Raw genomic sequence first — 27504 nt, 5'->3', positions numbered from 1 at the left:
AGTGCTCCGATCACAGCATCTTATTTTTACGATGGTTAGAAAATGCAAGAAGGTACCAATCTTTTGTCCTCGAATCGTGTGATCACTATTTAGACCATGTGTAGCTGTAAAAAATGAAAATATTTTTTTTTTAATTGCTTCCACTGAAAACGTTGTAGCAAACTGCTGGCTTTGTATCTCCTACAAAGACATTCCTTTGAAGTGAAACCATGTCACGCTGACAGCAAACAGAAACCTTTTGGAACTCCAAATTTATAATACCGTAAAAATGAAAATACATATATTTTTCAGGCATATTATAAGTAAACTTTTGTTTTTAAAGAACTTATTAGTCATTTTCAGAAGTGTGAAACGGAAAAAAGTGGAAAAAATCATATTTATATCATGCTCTGAGCAAAACTAAACCAAACGGTATACGTTAGAGCCTGTCGGCTGCATGTTATGGAAATATCTGGAGAATTCACTAGTGACAGTAACGCAAATATTATAAATACTATTAAATTAAGGAAGATACATAACAGCGCGGAATACACTATGCATTACTAAATTGATTTTAATAAATTTGAGGTAGTTCATCAATACCACAAAAGCTGAATATAACACACAGCGCTCCCGTATGTTACCATGCTAATTATTACATTCTATGAATACTTACAAAGAAATTTTGTTCCTACGTGAATCTTTAATAGAAGAATAATACATAAAATAAGACGTTTGTGTTAATGCACATGTACTGTAATGAGAGCAGCATGGTGAATCACAACTCGAGTTTCATACAATGCAGGTGGTGCATGGACAGCATTGAAGCTGAGATGTGCGATTTGTCTATTTTCTGTTGCTGTCGTTTTTTGTGTATTTTATTTGTTCTGTTGTTGAGTATGGTTGAGTGTTTCAAGAACTCTGGTTAGTTTATGCCAACTGTTGGTAATTGGTTGCATTCGTTGTTCGATTCCTTACCTGCTTGATTCAGAGGTCAAACGGAATACACAAAATGAAATTTGTGTGTTGAATCGTGAGTATATAGGCCGAAAACAACGGTAATTCCATGATTCAAATGAAGAGACTGCAAGCATGTGTGTGTGGCAGTCAAATGGCAGGAAATGCTACACAATTTGTGTAAAATTAGCTACAAAGTATGTGATACACTCAGGTCAAACTGCTTTATACATAGTATTAAGATGACAATCCCTGTACGATTAAATAATGAATATTAAGTTCTTAACATGTTACATACAATGTAACTAATTTCGAAAGGACAATAATAAATCGCCTGCTAAAGTTTTCACAACTGACATTTCAGTAGTGTGTCCAAAAGGAAATAAAATAACATTTAAATAGCGAAACGATAACTACATCTCCTAATAAGAAGAAAATCATCAGTTTCATGATAGCGGCTTGATTTTAGAAAGTCTTCAATTATTATGTGTAATGTAAAGACTACTTCTCTTCTGTCTTTAATTTCTGTGATAGTAGTAGTAGTTTTATTCATCTGTAGATCTCTTTTTAGAAGGATATAGAACATTTCTGGTGAGGTCTGGTGAGATCCTCTCCTGGAACTGCAGGTTATGTAGCAAGAGTAAGTTGATAGAGGAGCAGGAGCGTAAGATCTGTGCCCTTCAGATGCAGTTGAAAAACGCACAGGAGGAGCTAGTTAGGATGAGGAGGGAGAAGGGGGTTGGGGAATGGGACATGGCTGTTAGCAGGAGATCTGCTAGGAGAAGGAGATTTTCAGATAGTTTTACTATTGGTGTTTGCAATAGATATGACCAACTGTCGGAGACTAGTGGAGAGGAATCTGTAGCGGCTGTAGATGTAGGAAGTATGCAGCAGACCTCAGCAGTTACGGTGGCTAGGACAGTTGCAAGCTCTAAGAGAAAGATGAACGTTCTGCTGTTAGGTAGTTCTCATGTTAGGGGTGTAAGCCAGCAGTTGCAGGAAGTGTTGGGGAGTGAGTACCAGGTCACCAGCATTGTGAAGCCTAATGCAGGATTGGCTCAGGTGACTGTTAACATAGGGGGGTTATGTAGGAATTTTACTAAAGAGGATCAGATAGTGATTGTGGGTGGGGCTGGTAATAGTATTGATAGGGATGGGGAGTATGGCATTGATGGTGACCTGGAAAAGATAGCCACTCAGACTGGCTACACGAATGTGCATTTCGTGGAACTGTTTCAGCGTCACGATCGGCCTCATCTTAATACAGCCGTCAAGAATAATAACATGAGACTTAGGGGTGCGCTGATGACAGAAGGTATGAGTCACATTTCAGTGGTGTCGGTGGATTCTATCAGCAGGACAGGTTTCACTAGACATGGCCTGCACCTCAACAGGTATGGAAAGGGGAGGTTGGCAAAGCTTATAGGTGACAGCATAGGTGGGGTTGGTGGGATCACTCATGGGAAAGGTCCTGTACTAGTGGGTGTTAGAGATGCACCTTTTTTAGATTGAAGCCAGCTGATAGGTATCCCTGCTTAAGGGAAATCTCTCTAACAAAGAAACCACTTTCGACAAAACTTAGGCTTTCCGAGTAATAAGGGAATTAGTATATTTCATCAAAATATACAAGGTATTAGAGATAAAGTTAGTGAACTGCTTATAGATGTTGACTCTGAAATTATTGGTATATCTTATTCTTTTATTCTTAAATAAGGAGATAATTCAGAGGCTCCCTTTACCAGGATACAGGTTGGCTGGCAGCTTTTCTAGGAGCTCTTTGGGGTGTGCAGGAGCAGCTGTGTATGTTAAAAACGGTATCCAATTTGAGTCAATTGATGTTTCAAAGTACTGCACTGAAAAAGTGTTTGAATGTTGCGCAGGTGTGGTTAAATCTAGTGGAGCTAAACTTCTAATTGTTGTCATTTATAGATCCCCAGACTCCGATTTCACAACATTTTTGCTAAAGCTAGAGAATGATCTTGGTTCACTTTATAGTAAATCCAAAAAGTTGGTTATATGTGGTGACTTCAATATTAATTTTATAAGTGATTGTGCAAGGAAAAGGATGCTGGTAGACCTCCTTAATTCATATAATCTTTTGCAAACCGTATTGTTTCCAACGAGAGTGCTAGGGAACTGTAGAACAACTATAGACAACATTTTTGTTCATTCCTCATTACTAGAAGAGCATTCTGTTAGCAAAAAAGTGAATGGCCTTTCAGATCATGATGCACAAATTTTAACTATAAAAGATTTTTGTGCTGCAACACATGTTAAATATAGTTATCAACTTTTTAGGAAAGCTGATCCAGTTACTGTAGAGACCATTGTAAACCTTATCATGGAACAAGAGTGGCAAGATGTTTATAGTTCTGATACAGTAGACGATAAATATAATCCTCAAAACTTTTCTCGTACTGTTTGAAAATTGCTTTCCGTTAGAACGTTCAAAACAGGGTACTAGCACAAACAGGCAGCCTGGGTGGCTGACTACAGGCATAAGAATAGCCTGTAGAACAAAGTGGCAATTATATCAAAACATTAGAAACAGTCAAAATCTGAATGCAGCAGCCCATTACAAACAGTAATGTAAGGTGCTTAAAAAGTTATCAGGGAGTCGATAAGTATGTGGTATGCACATAGAATAGCTAAGTCTCAGGATAAAATTAAAACCATATGGTCAGTCGCAAAGGAAGTGACTGGTCTGCAGAGACAGGTCGAGGATATAGAACCAGTGTGTAGTGGGAATATCCGTGTTACTGATCAGTCGCATATATGTACGTATTTAATAATCACTTTCTGAATATGGCAGGTGAACTAAAGAGAAACCTAGTCCCAACAGGGAATCATATAGCGCTCATAGAAAAAAGTGTTCCGAGACTGTTACCTGAAATGCTCCTCCATGATACTGAAAAGAGGGAGATTAAGTTAATAATTAAATCACTAAAGACCAAGAACTCTCATGGATATGACGGGGTATCTAGCAGAATACTGAAGTATTGTCCTATGTATGTTAACCCAGTACTTAACCGTATCTGTAACTTTTCCTTTACGAGTGGTCGGTTTCCTGACCAATTAAAGTACTCGGTAGTGAAGCCACTTTATAAAAAGGGAGACAAGGATAATGCTGACAATTATAGACGTATTTCTATGCCATCGGTGTTTGCTAAAGTTATCGAGGAGGTTGTGTATACAAGGTTACTGGAGCATTTAAATTCACATAATTTGCTGTCAAATGTACAGTTTGGTTTTAAAAATGGTTTAACAGCTGAAAATGCTAAATTCTCATTTCTCTGTGAGGTTTAGGACGGATTAAATAAAAGGTTGCAAACGCTAGGTGTTTTCTTTGATTTAATTAAGGCTTTTGACTGTGTTGACCACAAAATATTACCGCAGATGTTGGACCATTATGGAGTAAGGGGAGTAGCTTACAATCGGTTCCCCTCTTACTTTAAGAACAGGAAGCAGAAGGTAATTCAGCGCAATATTGAGAGTGGTAGTGATGTTCAGACCCAATGGGGCACTGTTAAGTGGGGCATTCCCCAAGGGTCGGTGCTGGGGCCACTGAAGTTTGTTATTTATATAAATGATATGCCTTCTAGTATAACGGGTGATTCAAAATTATTTCTGTTTGCTGATGACACCAGCTTGGTAGTTAAGGATCTTGTGTGATACTGAAATGTTATCATATAATGTAGTGCATGAAATAAGTTCGTGGTTTGTGGAAAATAATTTGATGCTAAATCACAGTAAGACTCAGTTTTTACAGTTTCTAACTCACAATTCAGCAAGAAATGATATTTTGATCACACATAATGGGCATATTATAAGCGAGATGGAACAGTTAAAGTTCCTAGGCGTTCGGATAGATAGTAAGCTGTTTTGGAAAGCCCATGTTCAGGACCTTGTTCAGAAACTAAATGCTGCTTTATTTACCATTAGAACAGTATCTGAAATAGGTGATATTTCAACACGAAACGTAGTCTACTTCCTGTATTTTCATACGCTTATGTCATATGGTATTATGTTTTGTGGTAATTCTTCTGATTCAAAAAGGGTATTTTTGGCTCAAAAAGGGGCTGTTCGAGCTATATGTGGTGTAAGTTCGAGAACCTCTTCTCGACATCTATTCAATAGTCCGGGAATTCAGACATTGCCCTCACAGTATATATTTTCTTTTATGTCGTTTATTGTTAGCAATATTAGCTTATTCCCAAGTGTTAGCAGCTTTCACTCAGTTAATACTAGACAGAAATCAAATCTGCATGTGGAATGCACTTCCTTGACTCTTGTGCAGAAAGGAGTGCACTATTCTGCTGCATCCATTTGCAATAAGCTACCACAAGAACTCAAAAATCTTAGCAGTAGCCCACACGCTTTTAAGTCTTAACTGAAAAGTTTCCTCATGGCTCACTCCTTCTATTCTGTCAAAGAGCTCCTGGAAGACCAGAAAAACTAAGGAAATTCCAGTGTTACGTTGTTGATTTTCTTTATTTAATCTTACGAATTGTCGCATGAATAAGTTTCTTGTATTTCATTTCATATGTTTCTACTATCGTGTTATAATTTCATGTATTCACTCGTTCCACGACCATGGGGACTTCTCCTTAATTTGGTCCCATGGAACAATAAAAAATAAATAAAATATTAAAGAAAGCAATTCCGCACTGTTCACTCATATATGACTATCAGCCACTGCACACATTATTCAAACCTTGTTACATAACACTCCACTCACTACACACACAATGCATACACACACTGTTGATCTCTGGACCATTTTCTGTACTGTAACTTCCCATTTGCAATCCTGAAAAACTGACTCACGTCCCTCTATAATGAGTGAGACATTAAGCTCACACAGAGGAAGAGGTGTTAGTATTGTGTTATGCGTAGCTTGGGGGTAAATATTTCTAGAAAAGGAAAAAAGAAGGAAAAAACACAGTGTGGAGATCGTTTGTGGGATATTGGATGTTTTATAATCATTATTGTATAGTTATTGGTATAACTTTTTTTTCCAAACCCCTACTCTGTTTTATCTAAGTAGTCCTTCAATGTATAAAACGCAATGCATAACAGGTACGTTTTAGCTGCCTCTTTAAATAAGTATATTTTTGCAATTTACTTAATATCTTTTGGTAATTTATTGTACAGTTTTATTCCTTGGTTGAAAAAGCTGCTTTGAGTTTTGCGTTTATTTTTTCTTAGTAAATTTAAGTTGAGTTTAGCTCTTGTTCCATTGACATGGACAAAGGTGTTTGTGCAGTAATTACCAATGCTATTTTTGATGTGTGCAACTGACTGGTAAATATATTCACATGGACCAGTTAAAATACCCAGTATTTTGAACAGATCCTTACAATGAGCTCGACTGTTATTTTTTGGTTATTATTCTTAAGGCTCTTTTCTGGAGTTTGGAAATTTGTGTTCGTATTTTGTGTATTTGTTCCCCAAAAAAGTATGCCATAGCCTAGAACTGAGTGTACATATGAATTGTATGTAACTAATAGGCACTGCATGTTACACAATAATGATAGAATTCTAAGGGCATAACATGCTGATGACATTCTGTTTGCAAGTACCTTTTTGTGTTCACACTCTTCAATTGAGAATCAATATTCATTCCAAGAAATTTTTCATCTGTAGACACTGTATGTAGAGGTGCCATCAACATTTATTTTAAAATTGTAATTTTTTCTCTTCAATCTGAAATTTATGGCGTTAGTTTTCTTTACGTTCAATGTCATTTTATTGCTTATTGACCAATCATAAACTTCCTTGAGAGTTTCATTTGCTTTCTCTGTAAGGAGTTATCTTGTTTTCTCAGTGACTATAATGTTGCTGTCATCAGTGAAGACAGTTCTTTTCATCATGAGTAATACTACTGGGAAAGTCATTGATGTATGTCAGGAATAGTATAGGTCCTAATATGCTACCTTGCAGAACCCCTATGTTAATGTATTTTGGTTCTGATAGGTGTTTTACTAAATGTTTATTTGAAGTATGTGTTATCTCTACTCTTTGTATCTTATCTGCTAAGTATGATCGAAACCAGTAATTAGCTACCACGCTTATTCCTAATGCTTTTAATTTATTTAATAGAATGATTTGGTCGACTGAATCAAAGGCCTTAGAAAGATCAAAAATATGCCTGTGACACAGTCATCTTTATCAACAGGATCAAGTACAACTATTTTGAATTGTACTATCTGACTCCGTAGTTTTGACACTTTGCAAACTAAACTGTGACTCGCTTAAAGGATTGTATTTATTCAGGTAATTCATTAATCTGTCTTTCATGATTGGTTCTATTATGTTTTAGAATGGTGACAGCAGGGAAATGGGCTGGTAATTTTCTATGTTTTCTGCATTACTTTTCTTAAGCAAAGGTACAACTCCTGTCCGTTTTAACTGCTCTGGAAATGTCCCTGATGTGAAGGATTCATTTATTATATTTTTTTAAGGGGCGCTGTATAATCCCTATGCATTGTTTCACTACACAAGTTGGTACTTCATCCAAACATACTATAATAATCTTCGGCGACTTGCTCGTCGATGGGGATGAAATGGTGATGATTAGGACAACACAACACCCAGTCCCTGTGCGGAGAAAATCTCCGACCCAGCCAGGAATCGAACCCGGGCCCTTAGGATTGACATTCTGTCGCAGGCTGACTGCTCAGCTACCGGAGGCGGACATCTAAACCTACTGACTTTTTATTATTTAGTATTTGAACAGCTTTACATTTCATTCTCTGTGGTTGGAAATAACATCATTGTATTTAGTGCAACATTATTTACGGGAGTTATATTCGTTTTGTGGAATTTTTGTTTTATCTTCTCTGTAGTACTTGAAAAATGCTCGTTTAAATAGTTTGCTAAGTGTTGTGGATCCTTTATTACTTTATCTCCTTCCCTTAGCAGTACGTTGCTCTGCATTTCTTTGCCTCTCCCCGTTTCCTCTTTTATAACATCCTGGACTGCTTTGCTTTTATTCTCTACATTATACATTATTCTGTAATTAAATGACCTTTTTACAGCGATCAGCATCTTCCTATAAATCTTTTTGTGTCTACGATATTTCTTCATCTGTGCTATATTTTCATCTGTGTGATCCTCGATTTTCTTTTCCGTTTAGCTATACACAATTCTACTCAACAGCTTGGATGCATTGGCTGTTGATATTATTGTACAATAGTTACCGCACGCATGTGCCATAGTTGCCCATTGCTTTGTGTGGATAATAATCTTCCACGAGTCTGATGGAATGTCGACAGTCTGATATTTTGTGAAATTTAATTAGGGAAATAGTTTCGAAGCCTCTTTCCCCAATATTTGTAAAAGTCTGTGTGAGCAATATACACTGGTGTCCAAAATTAACGCAACAAACGGAAATTGTGCAAGGTTGCGTATATTTTGCCACGAAACAATATACCTGTATGCGTAACGGTAGACAAAAATGTTCTTAGTTTTTCCCAACTGAACGGATTAGCGCACACATTCTGACAGCTGGTTAATGTGCTCAGTATGGGGTGTGACCACCTCTGACAGCAGTACAGACCTGACGATAACAGGACATGCTATGAATGGTGTCATAATTCTTATTCATGTTAAGGCAATGTCGTCCATCTTCCAGCAGGGCAGCTCGAAAGTCTTGGAGAGTGGTCGGTGGATGTTTACGTGGTGCATCTTGTCTTCCTAGAGTACCCCAGACATGCTGTGTGGGATTCAAAACGGAAAAGCGACCAGGCCGTGCCATGAGTACAATATTTTCCGTTTCCAAGAAAACATCAACTACCCGTCCTCTATGAGGTGGAGCATTATCGTCCATCAATACGAAATCTGTGTCCACAGCACCTCACAACAACCGCACATGAGGTCTCAAAATCTCATCACGATTCACCTGTAAAACGTGATGAAGAGGTGTTCGAGTGGTGAATATAAACCATGCCCATACCATTAGGGATCCTCCTCGATATCTGTCTCTCTACACAATGCTTGGGACCTTAAACCGTGTTACACGTTCCTCCTAAATCCGAATCCTTGAAGAATCAGTCTTTAGGCGAAATCGGGACACGTCTGTGAAAAGAACATTGGACCACTGTTCGACGTCTAGGTGGTAAGTTGACGACTCAATTCTAGACGTTCCCTTCTGTGAAGAGGCATCAGAGCTACACACCTAGCAGGTCTCCGACGTTCAAGATCACTCTGCCGAAGCCTTGTCTTGATACAACACGTCCAGTGGAAGTTGCAATGTCAGATGCCAGTTGCCGAGCAGTACAAAGGCGGTACCGTCGTGCCCTTACAGCCAAATAACACTCCTCTGTTTCTGAGATTACATATGGTCGGTCCTGCCCTTGTCCGAGAAACGACTGAACGATCCACATTAAACCATCTGGCCACATCAGTTTGCGACCGTCGTCCTTCGATTCTTCTTATGGTCCTCCACCGCATAAAGCCTGGTAGGCGTCGTGTATGTGACATACCGCCCCGTCCTAGATTGTATACACAGCGATTGTGGATGTGGGAGTACCTGTCACACACTACTCCGTTTGATATGTGCTCTGAGCCATCTTTGGCGTTGTAGGCCATTGACTGGGATTCCACCTTTCGTGCAGAACACGACTGTACACGCATGTGTTGACAGGTAGTGTGATCCGTGAATTAGACAGAAGACGGGGAAATAGTTGTTTGTTGCTTTAATTTTTGGATGAGAGTGTATATCGAGTCTTCTTTGTTTTAAGGCATCCAAAGCTGTGTCATACTGGATGAAATGCGTCCTCCCAACTGACACATATTTCTTCTGTAATCAGGTTGACCGCAAATTCACTCCCCAGTTTGGAGTCCTCGTCTTCCTACCTGACTGCTCTCTTCTCCGGGAGTAACACTTGAAGTCTTTTTGTATACCTAATATCGGTGTATTTGAATTGAAAAGTCTGTAAGCTAAATTTATCCTTCTCGTTTTTCATTTTTTCATATTTTTCCTGCTTCCTTTACCTTCTTTGCAGTTTCTGTTAATCTTATTTGTAATTGATTTATATTGCTGTATGGCCGTCATTTCAACTGCGTTGTTGTATCTACTTATTTCGTTGACCTATCTGAACATTTTTATCTGTTACCCACTATTTCTCCGCAGTTGCCTGTCTTATAAGTGTATTTTTCTGGCCAATATCGTTTCAGCTTACTTTTCTTAGTGCCGTCCCTGAGTGTATTTTCGAATTTCCTTGAGCATGTTCCAGAAATTAGTTTTTCACTGGCAGTGCTCTTACTGGCATTTAAATATACACGAATAACATCCAAACCCTGACAGTTATACTGCTACCGGTAACTCACATCTGCTTTTCGCCTTCCCAACTTCACAGACACTCTCTTGCATGTCTTACAGCTTTAGAAATCCTCGAGCAAGGAATATTTCGGACAACAGGTTTAACCATAGCCGGGGGGCTTGTTTCAATAAAGAATTTTCACTCTGTAGCGCAGCATTTCAATTATTGCTACAGATTTGCACAACTGGAAAGAGAGGTAGTGTTGAAATTGACGCTGTCGAAGTGAGTCATACGATATGCCTAAGTAATTAAGTCGGTAAAGGCATTCGACACGAATGCTTACAGTTCCGATCCGACACACAACAATTTGTTCTTCTCTACCCTTTGTGATCCTTTTAGACGTTTGCCCCTTTTGATCATCATTTTGTGCGAAAACTTAGTGATGGATAGGGAAACCGTGTTTTCCTTTGTGTCAGTATTACCCAGACGACAAGAGTAAGTCCATTATAATATGTAGAATAGTACGTCATAGTCAGTTAAAAATTACCTGTTTCACTTTTTCGTTTCTGTAGTGAGAACTGTTAGCTTTTACTTGTTGGTCTGAGAAGGACTTAGTTTTCCTGGGACATATATGAACTTTCATTCTTCTGTTAAATAACGCCATTAAAGGAAATTTTACTAGTAAGTAGTGTATAATTACACCTATTGATAAATCATGAATACTAAATTTGGGGATACAGAAAATGTCTATTCTGAAGAATATTTCTGTATGTAGAGAGAAGTCAGACGTAGATATACACCACGCTGGGAACGATAGGTAGAACGGATTACGATAAATCCATCAGAGCTCAAATATAGATATCAGTGTTGTCTATTCCAGACAAGCTTATTATAAAATATACTGCAGCAAGGATTATGAAGAATATGAGAAGCAGAATCCTTTTGTCACAAAAGACCTGAGAGGAAATAATTGGGCGCAGTCTGTAAATCAAGTTCGTGATACGATCGCAAATGTGTGTGGCCTCAGTGCTGACAGTATCGGCGCGTTTCCATCAACCGGCTACATTACAGATACAGAACACAACCTCAGCGTGTGTCAGCCTCAAACCGCTGTGCGTGCCACCGCCTGTTGACGTCACGGACACTACACTGGCCAGCTAATGGGCATTCAGACTTGCCGTTCGTTAGCAGTGCGAACCGGGCTGGCAGCAGTTGATGGATGGTTTTAGCTTCGTAGCGCGTTCACGTGGGAGATAGCGAGTACTAACTTAAATACCTGACACACGCGAATATGCCTCTGACGGACTGTCATCGATAGACATTAGGCACTGCCAAGTATGGGAGAGAAAGTTAGACATAATTATTGTCTGTTTTCATTAATTTCAACTGTAACCCATTTAATCGAATAGTGGATTCACACAGACGCCGCAGACCAATTTTTTTTTTCGTTAAAATTTTAGCTGGTGCAGTGTTCTAAATTTCTCGTCATGGACTGGCGTTTTATATGTAGGAAGTTTGCTTTAACTTAAGACATATCCGAACACTTGGCAGTGTACGAAAAAATGTCCTAGAGGAAAATTTAATATTAGTAAATGGTACACATATCTGTGCTTCAACTGGCCCTCTCCTAACAGCCCCGCAACTTTGTATTTCCAAATGGTAATCCCTCCCCATCCCCCCTCCACCCATTATATTTGCTTTTTCGGCTACTACGGCGAAAAAATTGTTTCACATTCGTGGTAGATGGCACTGTAACTGATAAAGGATGCCTGTTCCTGTTGTTACGGAACGACGCATTTGTTTCTACATTTCATGTACTACGTAAATATAGACCATTGTGTTCCAACAGTCGATATTGACGTTCAAACGTTACTGGAGCGTTAAAAATTTGATTATACAGCACAAATAATATGGCTAGACGTTGTCGTTTTAGGCAGTTAGCTACAAGTGTGGTAAAGAGGACTTCTGGTCCCCACGAGGATTGATGTGGTGAGTCCCCAAACCATGGGCATGGTTGATTTCGGATTTCGGTGGCCACCGTGGAACTCTGTCATGAGGGTGACTTATTTCGGTGTTTGTTTCCACCTAGCCGCCGTAACGCTCACATTGGCAGCTGTTCGGCTACCGACGGACTACACATCAGAATTGTTCTAATGGGGCAAAATATCTATGATGTGGTGGTGACAGGCGCACCTGGAATGGATACTCACCCAAATCCAGCACCCCAGAGATGAGAGGCATGTAGCCTCGCCGAAATCAAGCACACCGGTAGGAACAGGAAACTATTACGCCCAGGTCGTTCCTGGTTGACGCTAAACGTAGTTTCTAACCCGACATTGAAACAGCTCACCTTACTGCAAATGTACAGTCAGATTTGCGACACTAAGGTAATTTTCAAACGGAAATATAAACCGGATGTATGAATTAATAAAAGCCTTCAGTCACCAATTTTCATGTTTTGTTAAATACATGATGCATTTTGAACTCTGTGGGTCCATCATAATGTGTATATCGTGTTCATACATGATTTAAGTTTGCTCTTGAATGAGGTGAAATGCATGTTCATGTCATGGAAAGGTTTGATGTTAGATTATGTATTTCGGAAGTCAAATGTAGAGAATATGCGCGAAACAGTAGAAAAAATTAACAGTGTAAAATTACCACACACCCCAAGAAAACCGTTTTTAAGTTTTTAACGCCATCATACATTGATTTCACCATTCTGTTCGTGCATATCACTTCACTCAAGTGAGACAAATGTTTGTCGTATAATGCATCGTTTCGAGACATTTAGTTGCCTGAAGTTAAAACAAACACTGCATGTTATAGTTTCTATTTTTATTTAACGTATAAGAATTTGGAATACAATTAAACATTTAATTACGGAAGGTAGACTGTGAGTATTGTTCTGATGAATGTTAATACATTCATGCTCATAAATTAAAGATAATGCTGATATACGGTGAAGTAACGCTCTGGTAGTTGGTTTAAATCATCTCGGGGTATGATCATGCACTGCATTTGACCTGCGGTCGTCGCACGGTGGCGCTGGCAGCAGTTCATAAACGCAGAGGTGTGTTGGTGCATGTCAGAGTACGGTGCAGCGAGTAAGTGTGCAGACATTTTCCGACGTGCTAATTGTGATTGTGTGTTGAAAATGGCGCAAAGACAATATACTCATTACGATATGAGGGGTGGAGTACTAGGGCGACTGGAGGCTTGTCAAACAAAGCAGTCCGTAACACGGGCCTCCTGTGTGCCACATAGTGTGATGTCAAGATTATGGCAACGATTCTAGCAGACAGGAAACGTGTCCAGGCGCTACAGTACGGAGCGTCCTCAGTGTACAACATCACAAGAAGACCGATATCTCACCATAAGCGTCCGTAGACGGCCGCGCTGTACAGCAGGTAGCCTTGCTCGGGACCTTACTGCAGCCACTGGAACAGTCGTGTCCAGTCACACCGTCTACAGACGACTGAACATACATGGTTTATTCGCCCGGAGACCTGCAAGGTGCATTCCACTGACCCAAGGTCACAGGAGAGCCTGTATAGCCTGGTGTCAGGAACACAGTACATGGTCATTGGAACTGTGGTCCCAGGCTATGTTCACGGACGAGTCCACGTATAGTCTGAACAGTGATTCTCACCGGGTTTTCATCTGGCGTGAACCAGGAACCAGATACCAACCCATTATTGTCCTTGAAAGGGACCTGTATGGAGGTCATGGTTTGATTGGGGTGGGATTATGATTAGTTCATGTACACCCCTCTATGACTTTTACAGAGGAACTGTAACAGGCCAGGATTATCGGGACGTCATTATGCACCAGTATGTACACCTTTTGAAGGGTGTACTGGGTCCCACCTTCCTCCTGATGGATGGCAACGCAAGGCCCCACCGATCTAGTGGAGGAGTACCTTGAAACAGAAGATATCAGGCGAAAGGAGTGACCTACTTGTTCTCCAGACCTAAACCACATCGAGCACATCTGAGATGCTCTCGGTCGACGTATCGCTGCAGGTCTTCAAACCCCCACGACACATCAGGAGCTCTGATAGGCGCTAGTGCAAGAATGGGAGGCTATACCCCAGCAGCTGCTCGCCCACCTGATCCAGAGTATTCCAACCCGTTGTGCGGCCTGTGTACGTGTGTATGGTGATCATATCCCATATTGATGTCGGGGTATATGCGCAGGAAACAGTGGCGTTTTGTAGCATATGTGTTTCGGGACGGTTTTCTCAACTGAACACCAATACCGTCGGCTTACAGATCTGTGTGTGTTCCCTATGTGCCTATGCTATTAGCACCAGTTTTGTGTAGTGCCACGTCGTGTGGCACCACATTCTTCAATAATCCTTAATGTATGAGCATGAGCGTAATTACCTGTATCGCTGTGATGAAACGGTCATGGGCCTCTTGCTGGAAGAGTTGTCTACGTAAGTGTTACGTTTCGGGGAAGTTATACTCTTTCTCTTTGTCCGTCCGTCTGTCTGTCTGTCTCTCTCTCTCTCTCTCTCTCTCTCAACGTCCCGGCGACGTACCAGTCTATCACAATCGGTCTTGTTATGTAGATAGAGGCGGAAGACGTTTTTTAACTCGCAACAGCTGCCCCACAACAGTCTAACAGAGACCCGTCCGATCTGGTTCAAAATGGTTCAAATGGCTCTGAGCACTATGGGACTCAACTGCTGTGGTCATAAGTCCCCTAGAACTTAGAACTACTTAAACCAAACTAACCTAAGGACAGCACACAACACCCAGCCATCACGAGGCAGAGAAAACCCCTGACCCCGCTGGGAATCGAACCCGGGAAGTCCGATCTGGTGTCCGGCGACAATCGCTGAACTACGCGATGCAGACATCTGACTCTCCCGTCTCACCGCTTCGAAGATTTGTTGCTAAGCTGCAGCAAGGGCAAATCCCTTTTCTCGACCGACGATATCGGTCGAAAATCGTACTTTTTCTTAAGAATTTTGTCCCAGAATCCATTAGATTGAACAAGAGACAGGTATTGTCTCGAAATCGGAGATATCATTTTTAGTTAACCTGAGCTCTGCCAGTGCAAATTTATTTCCCTGTTTGTTACTTACACATGTTTTCGTTACAACGTAGGGAGACACATCACTGCATTTGTCCACTTTCGTTCGAAATGTGATAGAGATTAGGTGTATGAAATACGAAGTTATTTTCACACTGTCCCGGACGTTCCTTATCTTGCAGGTACTCGAAATATGGGACTGGCGTCTTCGTGAGTCAGAGCGCTGTAGAATGATGCGGAAGCTGCACTAACGTGTCTTCGGTTTTCATTGCTCTTTTCGTGGCTCTTGTGTGCCCCCACCTTCTCAGGCAGAGTCTATAATGAAGCGATAAGACATGCGATACGAAACACGATGTGACTCGCAATATGGTGCAGAAACGACCCGCACTGGAGGAGCGTATGAAAAAATACTTTAAGCGACTTAACTGGTTCATATCGGGAAGACAGTGATACGACACCAATACGTAAAGGGTGTGCCATAAGTTGGCACATCTTTCCACGTCTCGGGGGACTCGGAACATCTTCGCAGTGTGCTGGCTGGTCCGGAAAGAGCGCCATCGAGAGCCGGTGGTGTGAGGAGAGAAGAAAGGGCTCGGACAGTTGGAGCGAGCCTCCGGAAACACACGGCGTCCAGCAGCAGCAGTGATTGCTACGACATGATGTATGGCTCTTAAAAGGATACTGTATGGAGTCGGCTGATGGACGTTACGGCTTGTGTGTTGAAATCATTTTCTGTGGAGGAAATCCGATAATAGTTTGGCTGATGGATATACCGATGCTAATTCGTTAATGCTCCAACACTGCACAGTTAAGTAACTGGACATGCAGTGGAACCCGTACATGAGAGAAGGTTGGTGAAACTTATTGCTCGGTATCGTTCCTTTCTTTGATTTGTTAGGCGATATGTATATGCTAACCGATGCGGAGCCACCACAATTTCTGTTGAGAAGTGGGTGGTCACTAATAAAGTGCATTTGTGTTCTTTGTAAGTGCTTTCAGACAGCAACCTTGAACTCTGTTTTTGTAATATGCCAGCTTGTTGGAGCTGGTGCGTGCTGCTACTGTGGCATCTGGGGCTTTGGTGTAAGTCAGCTGGGTGTGCCAGATAAGCCCGTTCCAAGCCTGTATCATTATTAGTAGTAAAACTGAGTGAGATCACCTGATCTTCTATTGGTATTTTTCTCAGGCTATTTGTTACAGTGCTGCAAATGTTGAGCCGTGGCGACGTTGCTGGCATTCGAATTCCTGGCGCCACTAGCTCGATCTGTCGTGTGATATCCCTTTGCTTCGAGACCACTAAGATCTCTGCTCGAGGTTGTTGACAGAGGGCGGGCGTCTTGTGGTGTGACAAGTTGGGGAGTGGTAACGGAGCTACGGCGGCGGTTTGAGAGGTCCGCCCGGCGACTAAAGCCGGCGGCACACGGACCGTGCTATGGGTCGTCAACGTTGAGCGTGCTAAATTCAACGTGCTGCTGAACACTCAGAAACGATGCGACTTGTGCATACGGTACGTGGTCCCCAACGTGGTACATGCGATCGCAACGCACTCCAGCAGCAGTTGCAGGAAGTTTCTAGTTCGTAAATCACACTGTTTACTAAACGGGCACGCAGCATTCCCACGTTAGCTCTATTAAAAAGCACATTTGCTCCATTGGCCACAAAAAGGAAAGTACCATGTCCAATCAATAAGGAGACAGGCTTACAAAAGTTCCATTACAAACAGTGCGATACAAATTTTCAATACTTCTTCACATAAGATAAACATTGTTTTATCATTCCCAAGGTCACTCTTCCTTGATCACTGTTCCTACCCCGCAGCAGAATCTTTGCAACACGTGAATTGCGAAACGTAAAAGAAAAAGGAGCAAAATAGCTTTACACAAGTAGCGCAAGGTGTCCTGCAGATCAAACCAATCGAACACCCAAAGCAAAAAAAAAGAAAAGCACTTCGTCTTCAGGCCACAAACGGGCCATCGGGACCATCCGACCGCCGTGTCATCCTCGGCTGAGGATGCGGACAGGAGGGGCGTGTGGTCAGCACACCGCTCTCCCAGTCGTTATGGAACTCCAAAAGAAAGGTGAACTTACATTTACATATCATAAAAAATTGCAGTACATTCATATTCTAAACAAATAGTACATTCATATTCTAAACAAATAATAAAGTAACAGAATCTAATAAAAACGCAAATGTTAGGAAGAAATTTCATGTACTGGTTTGTCGCGAACCAACGCCCAAACATATACTTTTCACAGTTCAGTAACGCTACTCACCACGCTAAACGAACAGCATGAAGTTGATTGCCATTCCTAGGATCTTAGCACTTGCTGAAAACTTTAATCGTAGCTATGTAACTAACTGAAATTTAATTATAACAAATTGTACCAAGAACAACACGCTTAGGGGGCATCTTCAGTGTGTTGCTGCCTTCAAAAAGCATACTCTCATAACATGGAAGTTACAATAATTCTTTTGTCACGAATATGATGTTTCTTATTATTTTATTGCAACGGATCACACAGTTAACAACGCTTTTTCCAGTGATTCTCAATTTTCTGTTGCTGAGAAGTGGCATATATACGTATAGGCTTGAAATGAATGCCAATATGGCGCTTCACAACTTTGTGCTGAAGGGAGATAGCGCGCATGTGACTTAGGTGGCGTTGTGCCATCTCATTGGTCAACGCTCAGACGCAAGCTCAGAATATCTGACACGTTAGATATTGCTCTGCATGTTCGGAAAGACTCCCGAACGTGCTATTCCACGCTATGACGTCGGAAACTTGGCACGCTCCACGCTCACCGTTCGGATGCACGGCCCGTGTGCGACGGCCTAAGGCGAGCGAGCACCCGTGTGAGCGCCTTGGGAGCGGAGTCCGGCGAGTGATTGCTGGGCAAGTTTGTGGGCCAGTTTGAATCCGCGGTTGACTTCGTGTGCCGTCTTCGTGAGAAGCCAGGCCAGCCAGCTCTGGGACGTGGCACACCGATGAGAGAGTTGAAGCCAGTTTCACTGTGCTGAAATCTCAGCCCTATTTGGGACCGGCGAGCTTCAGCTTCGATTCGTGGAATTCATTTAAGTTTTGGATTCTGTAGTGTTAACTGCTATTTTCTTATTCATACCTATAGGTGTGTTGCGATCATTGCGATTTCGTAGCTGATCTGTTGCACCAACAGTTGTTTCCATGCAATGTGGCTATTGTTTCTTTTACCTGAGTCGATACTAGTCTTGGTTGTTTTGTTAACAGCATATCTTAACGGTGTGAGCCGATGACGTTTCCTGAGTTAGACCGACACTGTGTTTCAACTCTGCTGTGTCCGGACCCCCCATCCCTAGTCCCCGTCGTCACACGGTATCAAGATGGTACTGCCAATCGTCTTCCAACACTAGATAAGTACCTTTCTCTAGTAATACGGCAGGGTGCCAGTTTGAGGTACCTTCGGGCTTTGCAAGCGTAAGCGCTCTGTTAATTATATTAGCTTAGAAGATGCCTGCTTCACCAAATTTGCAATTGCTGAGGCTATTTAAATGGGTTTGGCAGCATAGTTTCCTTTCGGGAGTTTCGCCGTCGTAGTGGAAGCGGTATCTTGCAGTGATTCGGGTATGCCGTTTGGCTAGTTATTGTAGCCTTCACGTAATGAAACTTGCTGTGTTAATATTTCTTTTACTAGTCTCTTCCGACCGAAAAGGGCTTTGGAAGGCCGGCTGTCGCGTTGTGACCTTTCTTGGCCATCCTGTTTGGTGTAGTGTGTTGTTCCTTGTGTATAAGCCTTCCGGTGCACCTTTGTGAGGAGGCAATTCAAACACTTGCTCACTTAACTGAAGCTGTTATCACTGAGTGCCTGCCTGTTTTGTGTTTGGTAATTTTACGTAACTGAAGCTGTTATTACTGAAGACCTGCTTGTTCCTTTTTAATTTAATTAAGGGCTGTTTAATAATTTGGTTTCGCTGAAACTCTTATTAATCAAGGCCTACCTGTTTTTATTACCCTGTTATTGAGATCTGAGATCTTACTCAATCTGTATTGTAATTAACTGCAATTGTGATTGCACCCCTTTCAGAGGTGTTTATGTCCATAAGGTAGCAACAGGAAATGACACATTAAGGTACACCTTACACCCCATTACCCATGATGGTAGGTTTCAACTGGCATTCACAGAGAGTGGTTGTGTTCTGTTGGAAGGGGTGGGGTTTAGAATTGTCTACCATTTCTCTGGTCATTGGTCACTTCCTGTGATCACTTCTTTAGTGCGTAAGAATCACTTACTGTTGGTCGAACATTGTGTTAATTTATTCCATTGTTCCAAGGGGCGGACAACTAAAGAAGAAGCAAGTGCAGTACGAACTCGGAATTCGGAAGATTAGTACCAAGGGCAGTGTTCCAGAGCAGGCGGCCAGGTTGCACGCGTTGTTGGGCACAGCGCTTTGCGTTTCGGCGAGCAACATTGGGTAGGTAGGTGTTTTCCTCGATAATATTTCCGTGGCGTTGGATGAGATGCAGTGGAACCTGTCCTTTCTGCAGGTGAGTCAGCCTAGTTTTAGGAAAATGGGCCAAATTCAGGTCCATCTAGCACATTTGGGGAATCGTTCGAGACATATTACCTTCTTGCAACTTAGCCAGCCTTAAGTTACCAGGATGGGGAAGTTTGATCGAGCATGGGATCTGCTGGTTCAAGCAGCGTCCTTAAGTTTGGAAAGTCAGGAAGCAGAAGCAAGTCCAGCAGCTACACCCACGAATCAAGTGTCTGGGGCCCAAGGCTTAGGTAGCCCTCTGGCTAATCATTTTGCTAGACTGTTCAACCGAATTATATGCTTACTAAACGGTATTTCAGAATTTCCACTCGATACTTTGGCCATGTCAAGGCATTTTTGTGACTGTTGCTGCGATTTGAACCCCATGTGGATGTTTTGGGGACGCTCCACATGTGATGTCAACATTACTATACCTCTTGGCGAAAGGTACTCTGAGTGATCTAATATCTGAAGTCCGCAAGCGGGAGGGCTCAATTGGGCAACTAAGGGGACTGATTGTTAATAGGAAGCATCATTTGAACCACTGAGCCAGTATATGAAGCGAGTGTGCCTAGCCACCTTGATTCTTGGTATCAACAGGGCAGTAGCACCAGCAGCACAGTTTGTTGTTTTGGGGTGTCTATTTCAGGGAAAATATGCACTCAGGGGCAAGTCTATCATTCTCTTTTTTTTAGACGTTCTTAACCTATAGTTCTGCTAAGATGATCAAGACCCCCTAGGGATACTCCGTCCTTTTGATTGACAGGTCATGATCCCCTGATGATAATCCTTCCTTTTAACTGATAGGTCCTTAACCTTATGTTTCCCTACATGCTCCCCTGCCATCCCTCTGGGAACTCCCTCGTCGATTCAAGCACACTTTTGATATAAATTTGATTGAATAGTGAATTAAATCGATCAGTTAATTAAATTCACCCTCTGGGAAACCCCCAGGCATCCCACTCCCCACCCTGTCCAGGAAATTGGCGTGAAAAAGAATGTTGATCGGCCATTTGAAGGGAAATAGATTGCAGTGTATGGAATTTTATTTAATTAATTTAGATGATGTATTTATTTTGATGAATTTGGTGGACAATTGATTACAGTGTATGGAATATTGTTTAAAGAGTTTAGACAATGCGTGTAATGATGTTTAATTATTAGTTGCAGTACATGGAATATAGTTCAATTATATAAAGACTTTGGCATGAAACCGATTGCAGTGTATGGAATATTGTTTGAACTATTAAGAGTATGTGCAATACTGTTAATTTAAACAATTTCTGGAATACAAGACCGAGTTAGCAATACAGTTTATTTATTCGGTTAAAGGAATTGTCTGGAAATTGACAGCACTCTATGGATTACTGTTCAAATAAACAGTTAGTGAGTGACAAGGCAGTGTGTAATACTGAAACAATTGTGGCGCTTTTCTATTCTGAACGTGCATTCATGAAAACGCTAAGTGGGCTTGGTTTATATCTGCTGCCAGAGTAAGCAATGTTAAGGCTCTTATATTATGGATGTGTTAGCTAGGTTTAAGTAGTACTAAGTTCTAGGGGACTGATGATCTTAGAAGTTAGGTCCCGTGGTGGGGACATTTGAACCATTTTTATCTTATATTATCTTTTCCGCACATTTCAAAGCACACTTGTGTCTAAGCACAGACGAGAAAATCGAAAGAATTAATATCTAGAAGTTCATGACGTATTTCGAAACCGGCAGCCGCTTTCCGCAGACAAAGAAATTACGAGAATTTCAGTGGCAAACTATTATGTACAGCTCGAGGAACATACATTCATACGAATTGCACTGACAGTTAAACCTTGCAAAAGATGTCTACAGGTTATGAATGGGTATGAAGTGGCATATAGCAGCCACCATTTGAGATATCCCGTGTGTGTGTGTCCATCGTCAGGGCTCCGCCACGAAGGTCAAAATAGCCCGATGTTGTAATTGCAGAAAACGTTAGCAAATATCATCGACCACGGACCCAATATCAACTTCCTTTGATCTTGCACCACCCAAACAAGGCAACAAGTCGTAGCATACTGTTGACCGCCAAATTCCAGACTTACCTCATGTCACTCTCTCTCTCTCTCTCTCTCTCTCTCTCAAGAGGCTGTTCCCTGTTTGTCTGTGTGAACCACAGTCTCCAAATGTGAAGATGGAGGTTTTCATATCTACTCAGAATACTTTATTCCTGTCGTGTAATGCTGGAGATGAAGAGAAAATATAGAGTGGAATAATCCATTTACAATATCCTGTCAAATTAATTGTTTAAGAGTTTACAGGATTCAAACAGATCACTTAAAACACTCGCCTCCTCCTTACGATGATCCTCCTTCTTAATAAAACACATTTTAAACGTTTCAGTATCTAACATTATGCAAATCAAGTAATGAAATGTCCATCACAAATAGATCGTTGCGCCAAATATATCCAAGGTCTTGTACACACCGACATTTGAGAACACAAATACCCTCCTCCACTACAATGTTGTCACTGAACATATCTGGCAAAAAAAAAAAAAAAAAAAAAAAAAAAACTCTTGCCTATACCACAAAGTCCCGTTTACGGATAGCGCCATCCGCTGACTGCACGGTAGCCCCATCCCCGCCGGCCAGGAGAAAGATACCCACACCCGCACCTCCCATACATGCCTGTGCCGAACATAAACGTGCCCGCAGTTGGAAACGCGATTGCGTTTTTAAAGGTACTATATAATCCCTAAATTGATTCTCTCCACTACATTCGAAGGAGGAAGCTCTACCCCATAACAGATCACTGCAATGTATTGAGAGGCGCTACACACGACACACTTAAACCACGACCCAATCCGTAGCAGTAGTTGCCATCGGTAGGTGTCTGAGATCCCGTTTAGTCACCTCCCAGAAGCCAACCCACAGCGCGCGAAACACCGTCAAACGCCGCCGGCCGCAGCCGAGTGGAAGCGCGTGTACTCCATAGTGCACCATCACCGATAATAGAGGTCATCAGCGGATGATTGGAGTGATAGGTGTTCGGACATCATCAATATGTCCAGCGCAAACACCCATCACTTTGAATCTTCTCTCACGCAACACACGCACGTCCGCTTCTGTTGCGAACACTCAGCACACTGGCCATTTCGCCAGCACTCGCTGCCGTGGGCAAGATCACACACGTAGGCACACAGGCCGAGTGAATCCTTTATTTCTGGTTGCTAACTCCTCGTGTCCGCCGCTGCAGCCAGCCCTGGTGCACTGCGAAACAAGCAGCAGCAGCTTGGACGTATACAGCAGTTCTAAACAATTCCGCCCTGACATAGAACACTCAGTTTAAAAAATCCACTTTACCCAATCCGAGGCAGCGACATCGATGACCATACGCATAGAATTCCTCACGCGAGCTGTAGATCCCTCCCGTTTATGCGATATTTGCTGTAACTGATGATGCAGCACTTTTTTATTTTTTTTATTTTTTTGGTCATCAGTCTACTGACTGGTTTGATGCGGCCCGCCACGAATTCCTTTCCTGTGCTAACCTCTTCATCTCAGAGTAGCACTTGCAACCTACGTCCTCAATTATTTGCTTGAAATATTGCAACCTCTGTCTTCCTCTACAGTTTCTGCCCTCTACAGCTCCCTCTAGTACCATGGAAGTCATTCCCTCACGTCTTAGCAGATGTCCTATCATCCTGTCCCTTCTCGTTATCAGTGTTTTCCACATATTCCTATCCTCTCCGATTCTGCGTAGAACCTCCTCATTCCTTACCTTATCAGTCCACATAATTTTCAACATTCGTCTATAGAAAGACATCTCAAATGCTTCGATTCTCTTCTGTTCCGGATTTCCCACAGTCTATGTTTCACTACCATACAATGCTGTACTCCAGACGTACATCCTCAGAAACTTCTTCCTCAAATTAAGGCCGGTATTTGATATTAGTAGACTTCTCTTGGCCAGAAATGCCTTTTTTGCCATAGCGAGTCTGCTTTTGATGTCCTCCTTGCTCCGTCCGTCATTGGTTATTTTACTGCCTAGGTAGCAGAACTCGTTAACTTCATTAACTTCGTGACCATCAATCCTGATGTTAAGTTTCTCGCTGTTCTCATTTCTACTACTTCTCATTACCTCCGTCTTACTCCGATTTACTCTCAAACAATACTGTGTACTCATTAGACTGTTCATTCCGTTCAGCAGATCATTTAATTCTTCTTCACTTTCCCTCAGGATAGCAATGTCATCAGCGAATCGTATCATTGATATCCTGTCACCTTGTATGTTAATTCCACTCCCGAACCTCACTTTTATTTCCATCATAGCTTCCTCGATGTACAGATTGAAGAGTAGGGGCGAAAGGCTACAACCTTGTCTTACACCCTTCTTAATACGAGCACTTCGTTGTTGATCGTCCACTCTTGTTATTCCCTCTTGGTTGCTGTACATATTGTATATGACCCGTCTCTCCCTATAGCTTACCCCAACTATTTTCAGAATCTCGAACAGCTTGCACGATTTTATATTGTGGAACGCTTTTGCCAGGTCGATAAATCCTATGAAAGAGTCTTGATTTTTCTTTAGCCTTGCTTCCATTATTAGCCGTAACGTCAGAATTGCCTCTCTCGTCCCTTTACTTTCCCTAAAGCCAAACTGATCATCACCTAGCGCATTCTCAATTTTCTTTTCCATTCTTCTGTATGTTATTCTTGTAAGCAGCTCCGATGCATGAGCTGCTAAGCTCAATGTGCGATAATTCTCGCACTTGTCAGCTCTTGCCGTCTTCGGAATTGTGTGGATGATGCTTTTCCGAAAGTCAGATGGTATATCGCCAGACTCATATATTCTACACACCAACGTGAATAGTCGTTTTGTTGCCACTTCCCCCAATGATTTTAGAAATTCTGATGGAATGTTATGTATCCCTTCTGCTTTATTTGACCATAAGTCCTCCAAAGCTCTTTTAAATTCCGATTCTAATACTGGATCCCCTATCTCTTCTAAATCGACTCCTGTTTCTTCTTCTATCACATCAGACAAATCTTCACCCTCATAGGGGCTTTCAATGTATTCTTTCCACCTATCTGCTCTCTCCTCTGCATTTAACAGTGGATTTCCTGTTGCACTCTTAATGTTAGCACCGTCGCTTTTTATGTCACCAAAGGTTGTTTTAACTTTCCTGTATGCTGAGTCTGTCCTTCCGACAATCATATTATTTTCGATGTCTTCACATTTTTCCTGCAGCCATTTCGCCTTAGCTTCCCTGCACTTCCTATTTATTTCATTGCTCAGCGGCTTGTATTTCTGTATTCCTGATTTTCCCGGAACATGTTTGTGCTTCCTCCTTTCGTCAATCAACTGAAGTATATCTTCTGTTACCCATGGTTTCTTCGCAGCTACCTTCTTTGTACCTATGTTTTCCTTCCCAACTTCTGTGATGGCCCTTTTTAGAGATGTCCATTCCTCTTAACTGTACTGCCTACTGCGCTATTCCTTATTGGTGTATCTATAGCGTTACAGATCTTCAAACGTATCTCGTCATTCCTTAGCACTTCCGTATCCCACTTCTTTGCGTATTGATTCTTCCTGACTAATGTCTTGAACTTCAGCCTACTCTTCATCACTACTATATTGTGATCTGAGTCTATATCTACTCCTGGATTCGCCTTACAATCCAGTGTCTGTTTTCGGAATCTCTGTCTGACCATGATGTAATCTAATTGAAATCTTCCCGTATCTCCCGGCCTTTTCCAAGTATACCTCCTCCTCTTGTGATTCTTGAACAGGGTATTAGCTATTACTAGCTGAAACTGGTTACAGAACTCAATTAGTCTTTCTGCTCTTTCATTCCTTGTCCCAAGCCCATATTCTCCTGTAACCTTTTCTTCTACTCCTTCCCCTACAACTGCATTCCAGTCGCCCATGACTATTAGATTTTCGTCCCCCTTTACATACTGCATTACCCTTTCAATATCCTCATACACTTTCTCTATCTGTTCATCTTCAGCTTGCGACGTCGGCATGTATACCTGAACTATCGTTGTCGGTGTTGGTCTGCTGTCGATTCTGATTAGAAGAACCCGGTCACTGAACTGTTCACAGTAACACACCCTCTGCCCTACCTTCCTATTCATAACGAATCCTACACCTGTTATACCATTTTCTTCTGCTGTTGATATTACCCGACACTCATCTGACCAGAAATGCTTGTCTTCCTTCCACTTCACTTCACTGACCCCTACTGTAACTAGACTGAGCCTTTGCATTTCCCTTTTCAGATTTTCTAGTTTCCCTACCACGTTGAAGCTTCTGACATTCCACGCCCCGACTCGTAGGACGTTATCCTTTCGTTGATTATTCAATCTTTTTCTCATGGTAACCTCCCCCTTGGCAGTCCCCTCCCGGAAATCCGAATGGGGGACTATTCCGGAAACTTTTGCCAATGGAGGGATCATCATGACACTTCTTCAAATATTGCTCATGAAAACCACACATTTCTTGTTGCACCACCATACAACGAGAGCTTTACAGATGGTGGTCCACACTGCATTTCACACCGGCACCTTTTATACCCAGTAACATGTCCTCTTGCATTGATGCATGCCTGCATTCGTCGTAGCGTTGATCGAAATTGTCCCACTCCTGAACGGCGATTCGGTGTAGATCCCTCAGACTTTTTGGTGCGTCACGTCGTCCATGAACACCCCTTTTCAATGCCAGGCTTGTTCAATAATGTTCATGACCCGAGAACGTGCTGGCCACTCTAGTCGAGCGATGTCGTTATCCTGAAATAAGTCATTCACAAGATGTGCTCAATGGGGGCGCCAATTGTCCATGAAGACGAATGCCTCGGTAGTAAGCTGCGGAATGGTTGCACTATCGGTCGGGCATTCCCGTATCGTACAGCCGTTCCGGCGCCTTCCATGACCACCAGCGGCGTACGTCGACCCCACATAATGCCACCGCAAAACAGCAGGGAGCCTCCACCTTGCACCACTCGCTAAACAGTGTGCCTACGTCGTTCAGTCTTGCCGGGTTACCTCCTAACACGTCTCCGATGATTGTTTGGTTGAAGGCATATGCGACACTCGTCATTGAAGACAACGTGATGCCAATCCCGAGCGTTCCATTTGTCATGTAGTTGGGTACATTTGTACCACGCTGCGTGGCGTCATGGTTGCAAAGATAGACCTCGCCATGGGCGTCAGGGGCGAAGTTGAGCATCATGCGGTCTGTTGTGCACAGTTTGAGTCATAACACACGTCCTGTGGCTGCATGAAAAGCATTATTCAACATGATTGCGTTGCTGTCAGGTTTGCTCCAAGCCATAATCAGTAGGTAGCGGTCATCCACTGCAGTAGTAGGCCTTGGGCGGCCTGAGCGAGGCATTTCATGATTGTTGCTGTCTCTCTGTATCTCCTTCATGTCCGAACAACATAGCTTTGGTTTACTCCGAGACGCCCGGATACTTCCCTTGTTGAGACGTGATCGAACCGCGGTATTGGCCGTCTATACATGGTTGAACTACAGGCAACACAAGCCGTGTACCACTTTCCTGGTGAAAAGACCCTTGAGCTCCTTCCAAAATTTCCATGGGAGCTTCTGGAACATTCATCTTACAGCCCCGATTTCTCCCAATATGGATCACATATCTACGATCCATTAAAAAAAAGTTTTTAAGGGTCAAAGCTTCATCTGTGACAAGGGAGTGATGGGCTCTGTAGAAAACTGTATGCTTTAGTACATCGGAGTTTCTAGTCGGAAGC

The sequence above is a fragment of the Schistocerca piceifrons genome, chromosome 4 (assembly GCF_021461385.2).
Source record: "Schistocerca piceifrons isolate TAMUIC-IGC-003096 chromosome 4, iqSchPice1.1, whole genome shotgun sequence".
NCBI lineage: Eukaryota > Metazoa > Arthropoda > Insecta > Orthoptera > Acrididae > Schistocerca > Schistocerca piceifrons.
This window is presented reverse-complemented; position numbering follows the sequence as displayed.